This window comes from Pomacea canaliculata, linkage group LG5 (genome assembly GCF_003073045.1).
Source record: "Pomacea canaliculata isolate SZHN2017 linkage group LG5, ASM307304v1, whole genome shotgun sequence".
Taxonomy (NCBI): Eukaryota; Metazoa; Mollusca; class Gastropoda; order Architaenioglossa; family Ampullariidae; genus Pomacea; species Pomacea canaliculata.
The window spans coordinates 17,366,216-17,380,139 of record NC_037594.1 but is presented as its reverse complement, the minus strand read 5'-3'; positions in this window follow the sequence as shown (position 1 = coordinate 17,380,139).

Sequence of the window (13,924 nt, the reverse complement as noted above, 5' to 3'; positions counted from 1 at the left end):
CATGCAAAAGAGATTTTCTTACACGCTTGTACGTGATTTTTCATTAGAGTTCATCAAAAAGGCGCATATAAATTGATTGATTGACCTGCCTTTTACTTGAGATCACCCTTGTTCCACGACTTCTGTTGTTGTTGTTGTTGTTGTTGTTGTTGTTGTTGTTGTTGTTGTTGTTGTTGTTGTTGTTGTTGATAGGGCTTCCAGTTTTCGGGCTAGGAGGAGAGTGTGGAATGGACTTCATGTGTGTGTGTTTTCTGAGTGAATAGTTCAAAACAAAAACTCAAGTGTTTGTGAAATGCAAATTAGTATTTGAGTGCAGTGTGGCTCGGTGGTTAAGATCGTATCCTCCCAAATAGCAGGGGCTAGATCACCAAAATTCACGAAGACGATCACTTAGGGAGGACAGACAGACCAAAACCACCACCAACAACAGCAGCAACGACAACAAAATGCTACAAGCAGACGTCATCCCAAAATGGACTGGCCTCTCATTTTGTATGTCCTAGATATTGGCGGTAAAACTGTAGGTAGAATTACCACTTATCCATTATACACCTGGATAATTTTGTTTTGTGAACTATTTGGAGTTTTTTTTATGTTGTAATACCCCTGCTAATGCAATGGCTTAAACTATGGCAAGGACGAGATGTAAAACCGGGCTCCTGAGAGGTGTGTCCAGTCTGTTTTCCAGCCAACGTCCATCCTTCCAGCGACGACCATGTAGCAGCTTGAGCCTGTCGCCACTACAATGCAGCTATTGTGGACGTTTTTGACATGCGTCGCCGTCTGCTTCGCCGAGACACAATGCCCCGAGTTGTCCTCCGTTCGAGCCCACGACGACCTGCGAGGCGGTTGCACGGCATCTGTGCTAATACCAGACGGAATGAAAAGAGAGGGAATATCCAAATACATAAGGCTATAGAAACAAAATGCTCAGCTGTAGACTTGTAGGCTTACGAAACGACGTCCATTAATGTCAAACTTGTTTCAGACGCTGTCAGCAAGGACAGTTTAGTCTGCAGACGAGAATAGAAAAGCAGGACCTTGCTTGATAAAATGACCGTTGATAACTGTCTGAGATGGCCACAAATAATGATTTTTTCCCCCGCGTAGCATCTGACAGAAATCTAATCTTGCTGAGTGATGGTGCACACAACACCAGGTTCTGTAGGATACGGACACCTGACAGCGAGGGTGATGCTCTTCACACTGTAGGTACATAATCAGTCGTGCAGTGCTTTTCTTACATCGTATGGACCATACAACGAAGAATGTTTACTATACAGTCGTTAGTCATTAAGCCACGTAGATTGAAGCATATGATATACAGAGGTTGAGGGAAGAATCGGGTTTTACTTTTTATTGTTTGAGGCTAGCCTATCATTCTACAACAAGAGTTTTCGGTGCTCATTGACCAGACCGTTTTCCTCCGCGATGCTGGCAAAGTAGGGAGTGGGTAGGGGTCACTGGTCACTGCGGACCTTTCTGAATTACGGACACATGCCGCCGTCACTTATCGGCAAAGGCACCCAACTGCTGTCCCTGTCGGTCCCTGAGTGCTGGTGACATGATTTACTGCTGCACAGCGACCCTGGGGAGAGTCTAACGAGGGCTGCTGCATGTCACGACCCTGTGTTGGCCGCCTACTCTCTCAAACGAAGCTAAGATTAACTGTTCGCTGTCAGACTGAAGACCAGTTCAACACAAATCAAGCAACATTGTTTTTCTGGTCTCACCTCGTATTCGAAAACACGTACCTCAATCTTTTGGACGAGTTTGAGCGACATCGTACATACAATTTGAATACTCGCCTAACATATTGATAAATGTCAGTATAAATGTCAAAGAAAATAATACTGCGATTAATAATACTAGGCTTATCAAACACAAATCTTTTGGAATAATAACTTCACTATGTTCTATAAATCAGAATGATACACAAAATAAGCATCCATCCAGCATGTACAGATCTGCTCACCTGTGCAGATGTCACGTGGTTGTAGCACTCTACATACTGAAGGTTAACAAGTTTTTTTTTAAAAAAAAAGAAAAGAGCAGGTCGTAAACGTTGCGGCGGACTTTCATAGACGACCCCGTGACCTCACCCATCCACCATCAACCCCACTCTCATTATCTCATTGTAGCTAAGACAGGAGCGGTTTGCCTTGACGGACAACTGCGACCTTTTTTTTGCAGTTAACGAGAACCGCATGCTAATGAAACGTTTACAGAGGTGGCGGACTGCACTAAATTATGATAATTAAGCCACGTCTGCTCCGCGTGGTTACAATTTCCGGTCCTCATCCAGTGCAGGTGCCCAGGCAATCGCGGAGACTTTCCGAAGGAGCTGTGGAGTGATGCCCGTGGACAGAGAATGGCAGCATGGCGTTCCGTCAGTGGGCTAGCCCTGTCTGTCCCTATCAACTATTTATTTCAGTAGTTATCGTTTTCACCGTACCCTTTAACCGCTCCACGTACCCTTTAACCGGTCCACCCACTGCCTGACTTGACTAGAAGACGTTAATTAGTACTTTCACAATGGTTGAACATTTTATATCTGTGTGTGACAATAATTGTTTTTAATGAGTACCACAAAGACAGAACATGTTCTCTGTGTGTGTGTGTAAATATTAGACTTCATTTATTCATCCACCCGTTGAGGGTTATGGAGAAATTGACATTATACACCAATAGCAGTTCATAATCATAATCATAACCATCCAATTTCTGAATGGATTCCATCATTAACATATAACTTGTTGCTAAAACAATAAGTGGTAGTAGAAAAGTTACGTACATTAAAAGGATTAACTATTTTATTCTAATAATCCTACTTTTTCCAATAACATATAATGGAAGTCTAACTCACTAAGTGTGTTTGTTCTCTTTAGAAGTAACTATCTTATCAAATAGATCCACCTGTATACATGTATCTGCAGGAAGTGGAAGTTGTCGACATTACATGTAAAGATTTGCCGCATATCCACCCTATACTTCATTCCCTCTTCATTCATTCATCCTCATATGAGGCAAAGTTTCCTGAAGGGGCCATCTTGATTTTTATATCGGTTTTTCTTCTTTTCCACACTTCCTTTCTGTGTGTGTGTATGAGGGGACTGTCATAAACTCGATCGAGAATCGAACCATGAATGTTTCGCACCCTCGTCATTTCTGCAGTCAGACAGACCTGCCGAAGTTACATTGACTCCGGCGATCCTTCGGCAACACCTGGTAGATATGCAGATGTACAATACATTTATACATATTTGCCACCGAAGAACTGAACCTTTCGTTCCCTCGTAATTTACGCAACATGAAGTTTGAAAAAGTGATTGGAATTTAAGAATCGGGGTGCAATAAGAAATTAGAACCAGAGGACACTAACTGCGCGATTTGAAGCGTTCAAATAAAGTGTTGCTAATAAAATGGCGCGATACACTCTGACACAGACAAGCTCCAGCAGCTCGCACTTCTTTTTTTTTTAAGTAGGACCGAGAGCGCCCCCTGTCAGAGTTACGGGACTTCTAATCAGGGGGACAGATAACCACCATCGGAGCTTTCTAACCTCTCGCCTCTTGATGCCTGCAGGAGAGGAAATCTATCTTCAGCACTCCTGGAAGGAGATGAGGAGCTACAAGAGGCCCCTCCAGGCTTGACACATTGCAGAGGGTGCGGGGCTCCCAGCGATGGCCTCGCAATCCGGGACAGATAACGACAAGTGTGAATGTGTTCCGGGTGTCAAAACAAACAATACTCCGCCAATTCCTATCGCCGACTGCTTTATGACTGATGATAAGTGTAGTCGTGGCCATTCGTCATTTCGCACATCTTTAAAAAGGTTTATGAAGACATAAGTGGACTATCTTGTCAGATGATCTTCATCTGATGTGTCAGTAGTTTGAAGGCCTTACTCTTACCCAAAACAGTTTAAGAGGAGAGAAGAACCGTTTGGCATCATCAACACCCTCATTTTGGTTTATCTCATTCTGTATCTATTTTAAGTCAATCGGTGATTGAGACTTATATTGGCTTCAACTATGGTTAATAGCTTATTAAGGACAAACTACTTTGTCCTGTCTTTCTTCGGGTATCTAAGACACTGCACAGAGCTTACAGGCATTGAAAGAACCGTCCACGTCTTGTCGTTATCATCAGTTCGTTATCACTGCTGTGAAATTCTCCACAAACGGTGTCAAAAAGTTCGAAAATAAACTATTTCAGTAGTTGTTGAGTACTTACTATTTGTTCGTGTTAAGCCTTGACAAGAAATTCCGTCTTCATCTTCCAGTACAGAAATGAAGACAGGAAGAAAAAAAAAGAGATTAAAGCTGAAATAATAATTTTTCGAAAGATTTTTACTCAATGGCTCGAATAAGCAAATGGTCAGCTTCCTGGGGGCCTTTAGTATCAGTGTAAATGAGGCTCCAGCTTATTTCTCCCAAACTAATGCCTTGTGACTTTTGTACCTTTTCCCAAAAAGCAAGCACTCACTTCAGGGAAAACTTTTTGTACCTCCGACGAGGTCATCAACGGAGTTAAAGAAATACTGGACGTCATCTTTGCTCGTTCTTCTACTTGACCTCTGCACTTCTATTTTGGTGGATGAAATGCAAGGAGTTTCATAGTTGGGTTTGCTTTGTTTTGTGTTTTTGTTTTGTTTTGTTTTGTTTTGTTGTTATCAAGGTTCAACACAAGTTCACACAAAAATCCTGAAGCAGAATTTCTTCAAACATTTGAATCTCCGTGGTGTTGCTGTCAGGCGCCAAGCTGATGTCACCTGCCTGGGTTTGACTCATTTGATCTGTACTTACCTAGCTGACTGATCAGAATCAACAACTTTCTAACAGCTGTAAACATCCCTTTAATCAATCGCAAAATCAGAGACTGCTGTACAGTTCTAGGTATCCCTTTAATCACAGAACTAGCGACTTCTGCCGAACCAAAGTCGTATTGCGGATGATATGCAGACCTAATATACGAAACAAAATTGTTCATTCTTCGCGAGTTTTGTACAGACGTTGTGCATATAGCATAACCTGAGAATAGCGTGCAAAGAAGTTAGGAAAAGGGAGAAAGAAATAATACATTCATAAATGGTAACAAAGTGAAACCGCAAAACAGAAGGACGATATTTTTTAGGACAAGAAACAGACGATGAATGTCTTTCAAAGGATGCTTCAGCCAACACAATCACTCGCTCATTTCCTTCCTTCGCCGAGGTTCACTGGAGGAATGCAACAGCGGTGCGCGAACTGTTTGCCGTATCTGAGGCCGACCGCGGCGGATTAATCCTCTATCAAAGCCGGAGCGCAAGGTTGTGAGGTCAGACATCTGGAAAGAAGGACATCCAGTGTCATCGCGCGGCTTGTCCGAGGTTTGTGTCTTCCTAAGCTGGTCTTCCCTGCTCAGGCTATCAACGTGGACTCGGTGGCTCCTGGCCAGCATATCTGGCATAGTCTGTGCTTCTTGCCTGGCGGAACCCAAGAGCCCAGTGCGCCGACTCAAACAAAGTACCGTTGTCTGCTGCTTTGCTTTTGTAATTATGTGTCGCATGCGACCTTGGTGACGTCAGAAGAGCGCGCAGACAATTTGTAGCACGTGCCCGTGTGTGTCTGCGTGCGTGCGTATGCGTGTGTGTGTGTGGGGTTTTTTGTTTTTTTGTTTTTTTTTTTTTTGTCTTTTTTTCCCCCTCGTCTTGATGTCGTCTGGGACTGTCTAGAAAGTCATTTGTCTGTCGTTGGTAAACTATTTCATGATTTTCGATCTGAACTTCTATATTACACGTGTCTTGAAATCTGTGTGGTTTAAAATCACTAGATAATTTTTGCAGAAAAATATATCACCTGTTCTCCCTTTTTCCCGCCTACCTTCCATTGACTCACACCGACTAAAAAAAGAGCATTACAGAAATCCAGCAATTCACTTTAGACTGCAATAAATTCCGTCTTTTGCATTTTGTACATCTGTCTTTAATCATTTGGTGTAAAACTGGACACGATTAAATGAATTTTAAAATAAAGTGCAAAACATCCGGATTTCGGACTGAAAACGTGGAAATCAAAACAAATCGAGGTATGGTGAGTGGTGCGCTGTGTGTAATGGGAGCGTGGGAGGGGAGTGTGCACAGAAGAGAATGACGGAAACGGGGCTAAGGGCCAAGCCACTCTGTAGACCGCTTAGTGATTCAATAGAGATGCTGAATGCAGGAAGATTGCGTCCTCTTTCTACTTCGCAGGATGGTTGATGTTTGTTTTTGAAGGTAAAAGGAAAGAGATAATCCTCTCCCCTTCAGCATCCCAGCAGCACATTTAAATACCGTTCCCTCCTTCACACGACCAAGAGCCTTACTTAGGAATCTGAATGTTTTGCTTTTTTTTAACCTGTAAATCTTCCAAACAATACCTCTGAGCTTATCCTTGTCTTTGTTCCGGCTCCCCTTGCACCTCCTCCCGTTGTCCTCGAACTGCGTCTGTGCCGTGTGCAAATGCACCTACATGGCCACCTCTCACTTTGAAAATAACCTTTGTATGCAAAGCTTGGGAATGACATTGCTTTGTCGGGGCTACAACATTCACAAAACACTCTGTTGTCGTGATTATGGAAGACATTTAGACAAAAACAAGACAAGAAGAAAAAAGCAAGACGATAAAGAAAATGTTTTGTCGTGACTAGCAAGCAAAGTGTCACTCTCAAAGAAAAAGTAAAAAAACGTTTTTTTTTAAACTTTTTTTTAACTGTAACTTTGCTCACAATGTTGAAGACTGTGTTCAGTATTCGCCGTTAGTGCAACGAGTTTGCCTGAAGCACCCGACGTAAACTGCCAGTTATCTTTCATCAGTGTCATGACACAGTTCATTTCCTGGACACAATGTGTCACGCTCTGTGTGAGGAGGCAGGCACATCACGTGTCACGCTCATCTTCACACGCGAGATGTTATTGGGAATCTCAAAATGGTCGTGATCCACTGAAAGTAGCGCCGATAACGAATGAAAATAAACAAAAAATGTTCTTCGTAACTTCCATGGAGTACTGGTGCAGCGAATGCCGTTCATGATGGAGAGTAATGAATCATTGGCCTACAGGCTAGAGGATACAGCTATGTTTTGTCGAATCCATGGAACTACGTCGACTTTTTCTGCCTTTTGCCCATATTAATCTGTGCTGTTTGTTCCTCCTTTTACTTCTCTTCTATTCCTGTTTTCAACTACAGACATCTTCGTCCCGGACACCGACATCTCTTGCTTACTGGTTGAATGTCCTCGGACAACTGGAGAGTGATAAATGGTATAATCCTTGATACCCTGGTATAATATACCCTGTAATTCTTAATCATTTGTTTAAATCAAATTGATTTACAAATAAAACATAAATAAATTTCTGAAAAAAAAAACGTTTTGTGCTTTGGGCGCACAAACAGTAATAGGGAAACTAAAACAAACAAAATGAACTTTTTTAAAAACTGAACCTAGGCAAGGATTATTCTTCAACACAATGTGACTCCCCATTTTTGTCACACAGTAAACATTTCCACCAGATTCCACTACAGGCTAGGGCGGACTTTGCGATTACAGTGCTCGCAAAGTCCAGTGGTCTTGTGGACGTGGCTAGCAGTTCAGATGACTTGCAAAGTCACGGCAATATTCTCGCTACACATTCTCTACACAAATTCATACCTACTTGCCACTTAAAATTTATACGAAAAGTCAGGACACAAACTCAACACACCCACGCATGCACACAACTTTAGCTTCACCTTTAATCGGATGTCGGTTTGACAGTCTCCCTCTCTCGATGATTTATGTAGATGTCATGGCTGACGAGAACGACCATAAACCCGAGACGGGCAAGTTCAAGGACATTTCGAAGCTACTTTTTTTAAAGATGCAAGATAAAAGACAGTTTTATTCTCTTCACCCTCCAGGGCAATGGAAACATAAAAATTTGCAATGAAAACCAACTCCCAATAAACCTAACGTAACACGTCCACACACTTGGTCACAGAGATTGCCATCTTCATAGCAGTAGTCGCTATTTTTTTCTTTTTCATCCCCTTCCTCCTACTATTCCCTCATCTCATTCTCGTCACTCTCTCATCCACTATTTCTAGTACTATCATCGTCATGAATAATATGTATATAAGAAAGAGGAGTGAAATTTATTAAATCTTGTTGGAGATCCCATGTACTACAGTAGTCAGCAGAAGCAGCCATCTTCCCCTTTCCAGATGTGAGTGGTTCAACACCGACTAAGCCTCGCGTCAACACCCTGTCCACGTGACAAGGAAGTGGACCAAAAGCGCTTCTTTTCATAGTAAAACAGAGGAAGGCGGGGACGACAGGGTCGGGGTGGGAGATAATAGGTATTATAGTGTGAGGCTCTGAGGGTGGCGCCCCCTGGGTAGATTGCTTATAGAACGAGTGCGTAGTCATGGGTTCACTACTTCCCGGGTTGACGGGCAGGTGTAATCTGCTGGTAGGTAATAAAGCAGGTCTTTGTTCTTAACCCTAGTGAGGCTACGAAAAGACGTTTTAAAGCGATTTCGTACGCAATGCAGTCGCCACCCTGGTTCGATTCCCAGGAGAGGTTAGACCATGCGACCTGGCACGATACAGGTATGTCCTTCAAAGTACGTTGGTAGCCACAGGAAGGGTCAGGGTTAGTTTTTAAAGTACTGACTTTACAATATCATTTATTTAACAGCTCTTAAGAAAAGTCTATCTCGATTAATAAGTTTAACTTAACCTACAATATGAGGTAGCGTTGTGATCAGGAGTTCCTTTAAGGAGGAAAAATTGTAAAGTATGACATCCAACAACTATGCAACGAGTGATCAAACACCACACTATAAGCTACAGAGAAAGAGAAAGAAAGAGAAAAAATGACCAAGAGGGCGATCAAAAAAGGGAAGGTTTGCCTCCAGTTTTACTTGAAATTGGATGATTGCCATTAGTGACACAGCCTTGCAGTCACGATGCCTTTCCCCACTTGTCCTCAAAAAGATGCGAAGACTTGTTCCTGGGGCAACTTGCACTAGTAACGAGGAATCGACTGCCTGTTGCGATGTCAGCCTCTCTCCGATTGCCAACAACAACTGTCCGGAGAGGACAGAACCTTGGCACCGGTGGGAGAAGCCGTAGTGTGAAGAATGCTCAAAAATTGTCTTGTTTTCAAGGCTGTTCTTGTTTTAAGACGAGTTCATCGCATTGCTTCTTCGCCAGAGACATTACCACAGAGCCACATTCCCACATTTGAAATAAAATCTAAAAGAAAAATAATAAACAAAAAATAAACAAAAGAAAACCGACAGTAGTCTGACAGTCTGTCGATATTTGGGGAATGAGGTATTAGAGACCTCAGCTATCTTGGAAAGGTGAGCGTGTGGTTGGGGGTAGCAAATGTTTTTGTGAGAAATGTGCCTGTTGCTCTTTGTCTCTCTTCTATGGGGCAATGGTCCTTAAAATAAATCAAGAGCTTGCTATCATGGGAGTACAATACTCTCCGCCATATAGGTATTGAACTGGCTGTGTGCGCACGTCTCCAACTTTAAATCGACCTTAAATAAACAGATTGCACTGCTTTTCCGTTTTTGTCTGCGCATGAAACTTGAAACGGTCTCCCTAAGGTTTATGGAATTGTAGATGTTCGTGTATGCATTTTTTACAGGTTCATTTTTTTATAAGTTCTTAAGATCCTTTATTTAAAACGCGTGCTTAAAGGTCTAAACGGGTTCTTTTTTTCAAATGGTTGGGTTGAGCTCACCCAGTCAAGCAAAATGCTAAAATCTGAGCGAATAATACCATTCTGATCTCCAAATTCAGGCCTGCAAACACTACCATGTACAAAAGAAGTAAAGAAAAAGTATTTAGCTTAACACAGTCATCTGAAAATAAAGAAAAATCGCACTCCATTAGACCTTTAACTCTACAAGTCGATTTATGACAGAGCACGCACACTAAAATGGAAAGCGGGGTATCGTGAATCGTGGAGCGAAGCATGAAAGCAGCATGGGACTTCTGAACAAGGCGAAAAAAGCAGGCAAGGAGGTAGACCAAGAGACAGAGCTGTCCACCTCTGAGCATCCTGGGCCACCCATGAACATCCGGGGACTGCGTTCGCTATTCTGCACCATAGTTCCGTGTCTCTCGTGTCAAGGTCCGCTGGGTGGCAAGGGTGGGCGCCGTACTGAGACGGGCGTCTGGAGGACCGGCCGATCGCCTGGTGGTCTTTGAAGTGCTCTCTGGAACTGCGTCTGCGCGCGGGGAGCTTCGGTGAGCTTGGGTGAGCCGAGGGTTGGGGTGGTTGGCCGCCTGACCTAACGAAGGGCGGACTGTTTATTGCTTAATACGGTACGGCGCCAGCATCAGCCACAGAGGGCGCTGTCTACCAGTCTCGGTCCGCCCGGTCTGTACTGAGGCAGTCTCGGTCTACGTATGGTGCCAGCCCCCCGACACAGGTTTTCCGCCATCGGGAAGATTCTTGACAGGACCGTCTGGCCCCCGAAGTGGCGCCAGCGCTGACGCCGGTGTACCTCGTGCTTTGTACTCCAAGGAATTGACCAGCAGGGTCTGACGTTCAATGCTGTCGTCTGCTTGTCTCTATTTGTCAAACACAGTTGTCTTCATGTTTCTTGGGACTTCTTTGCAGATGTTCATATCTCCTCTATAGATGATATAGTCAACATGCCTGCAAAGTTGATAGATATTGTCATGCAGAGTTTATTGATGATGTCATGCATATAAAATATACAAAAATTAAAAACAAGAAAAGCAGCCCAGACACTAATTTACAAATTACAAAAGGTAAATGCTCAGCCAATAATATGTGGTTAAGAAGGGAAGAGGTAGTACAAACAGACCCTTTATACCCATAAGCTGTTTATGGTACACGTATTTGTGCGCAGTCATGCATTACAGATACGCACGTGCCAAGGGGTTTTCAAAGATTAGGAAGATAATTGGGGAAAAAAATGACAAAGAAGGTTTCCTGTTGTTTAATATTACAGAGGACCACCAGCGAAAAATGAGAATACCGCTCTTCCTCTCTCTAGCTATGATAAGAGTTAAGGCGCTCAGTCACTGTCAAAGGCTTTTCTTTTATCCTCCATGTCAGACTCTCCTCCCTGACTTCCAATAAGGAAAGGCTATACCTTCATTCTCATTCACAAACAACTTAGGCAGGATGTCAGCTTTTGCTTATTCAAACCGGGAAGGGGGTGATGGAGTGGGGCACCTCCATATTGCTCCCCGCCAAAAATATGCCCCACCCCCAATGCAGCCCCTTCACCCCCTTCGACCTTTGAGTGGGGTCATTTAACATAGCACGGAGGCTGCCTGATGGCTCCTGGGGCACAAAGACAATTAAAGCCCAGCTAATCTGCCGCAGGCTCCCTCTGACGAAGCCTTCTCTCTCTCTCACGCAAGTTTGTGGTCGAGGGGTGACGCTGGTGAAAGTTTTGCCAGCTGTTGAGACTCTTGGTACAGTACCCGCCAGAAGATGGCAAAGAAAGCTCACCCTGACAAACTTGACCTTCTTTCAACGAGACCCGACTACCAGCCTCTGTCGGTAATGGGGTGGCATGGCGGTAGTTCAGTCCACGGAGAACTGAATTTATGTTTTGATATTTCTTGAATTTCTCTGCTTGTAGAAGAAAAATATTAATCGCAATCATTGCAAAATGGTTCTTCCCTCCGAAGCTATCTGCAACCTATTACTGACACACACCAAAAAGCATTTAAAATAAGTAAATGTAATTTGAAATGAAGATGCAGAATATTGAAATCATCTTCCTCAAGAAGGAGAGGATAAAAAGTCATCTTCCACAACATAGTTCTCAACGAAACAAAGAGATTGGACCTATCGCATTGTATTCTAATACTTTTGAAGATAATAATGACAAAACTTACAATCGTAAGATGGCGGTGAGGGCTTGTCCTTGAATGAATGGTACACACAGGCACCTGGAAACGAAATCTTTACACACACACAAGGCTGGCAGAGGGCTTTCTTGATGACTGGGCTAGGCTCAGTACAAGAGAGCATTTCCTACAATCTGAATAAATATCCCACACACACACACTATTGTCCAGATTAAACATCCTGACATCAGGTCAAACACTCTGACATTGTGAAGATACTTGGGTAGCTTCTGCTGCCAGTGGGAGAGACGGGAGAGATGTTATTCAAGCATATCCATCACTGCTGAATTCTTAATGCCTATGGTGATGCTTTTTGTCTTGCTGTACACTCAGATTTGGAGAAAAAAAATTTTCTTTTAAGGTTAAGCATGTGATTCAAAAAAGAAACCTGATGACTTTTCCACAACACGTGACCCAGTGGCGTTCATATTTATCTCCATTTGTCTGGCTTATTCTTGAGTACTGCATTTCCCCCAACCCCCAAATCACCTGCACCCACCTTTTCATCCCCTGGTGGGAGATCACCGCTGGTGGAAGGACTTCCATATTAAATAAGTCAATTAAGTCTCCCACTAAAAGTCAAGAATGTTCTTCTAGCAAGATTTTTGTTTGGCTATTCACTTCCCCACCCCCCTAATCTTTAAACGATGGAACTTGAAGCACGATAACCAGATAAATTCTTGCCGGGAGACATTTTCCGAATGTTTTCTGAATATTTGTAAGGGCTATAAATAAACCTTTTCCATTTTAAACAAAAGGCTGACGTTGTGCTGTCTTGACAACAGGCGGCATCTTTGAAGAGATATAACAATGGAAAGTACCTTTTCCTGAGCGAGGAATGTCTGAAGTTTACTCACCCCCTACCGCGCTTACCGGCTCAACTGTCAAAACTAACAACAGATTTTGTTTTTTTGAATGATTGTGCGTTTTTCATACTTGCCTTCCACGATTAAAGTGTACTATCAGCCGAGTAACGGAGCCTCTCTAGCATGAATTACAGCATGCCATAAAATATACACTTTTTCCGACCAGTATACAAGACAGGAACTGTGAAGCCGCTATACATCAGCACGCTTTAAAAAAAAAAAAAAAAAAGGAAAGAAAAGAAAGACGGAAAAAACCCAAACAAATAAACCGCTAGGTTGAGGAGGGAAAGGGGAACAGAAATTCCTCCTGATTTCACGACTAACTGACGGCGTAGACTGCAAAGCATCATCATTATGTTAATACCCCATGAAAAGCGGAGGCCAAGGTTGGGTGGGAGGATAGGAGGAGGAGATGGGAGGGAGAAGATGGAGGTCGAACGGCATGGTTGTGGAATGTTCAACAAATGGAAAAAAAGCCCGGCTTCGTCTTGTCATTCTTCTCTCTCGCGCGCGCTCGCTCGGGAGTTCCAGGCCAGAGATAAGCGTCGGAGGAAATTTATGTGGGCCGGGGTGAGGTTATATAAACTGGCGGCCCGGGGCCGTAACGCCAGAGGACGGGCCGCGTGCTTTACAGCCTCGGCTTTCCGGCGCGACACCCAGCGCCTGATGAACTGCTCACGCTGCGCCAGCGCCACCTATGATGGCGTACTAATCGCGTTTACGCCACGCTGACCGATTCAGGAATCAATTGACCGCTGGTTTTTGTTGTTGTTTTTCTTTCTCTTTTTTTTTTAACCCGCAAGAGCGTGTGGCTATTGATTGTTATTTTTTAAAGGGAAAAGCAAGTCAAGGGTACTTTAGCCGAGACACTCGCGTTCTGAATCGGATCGCATTTTCAGGTAGTAAAACGATTGTTTACTTACAGTCGCATCTCTAAGGTAGGTGTGAGGCGGTTCAAACAGGCCGCCATGTTGTCTTGCTGTGACGTCACCAAACCGTCGCGAGCAAGAGCTGTTGGTCAACTTATCGTCAAAACGCTGAGTGATCGCTCAGAGATGAACAGAGCACAGTGATGAACAGTTGAATGAACTGAAGGAATACTGGTGTGACAGGATAATGTTACAGTGCAGCAGATTCAAGTTTCA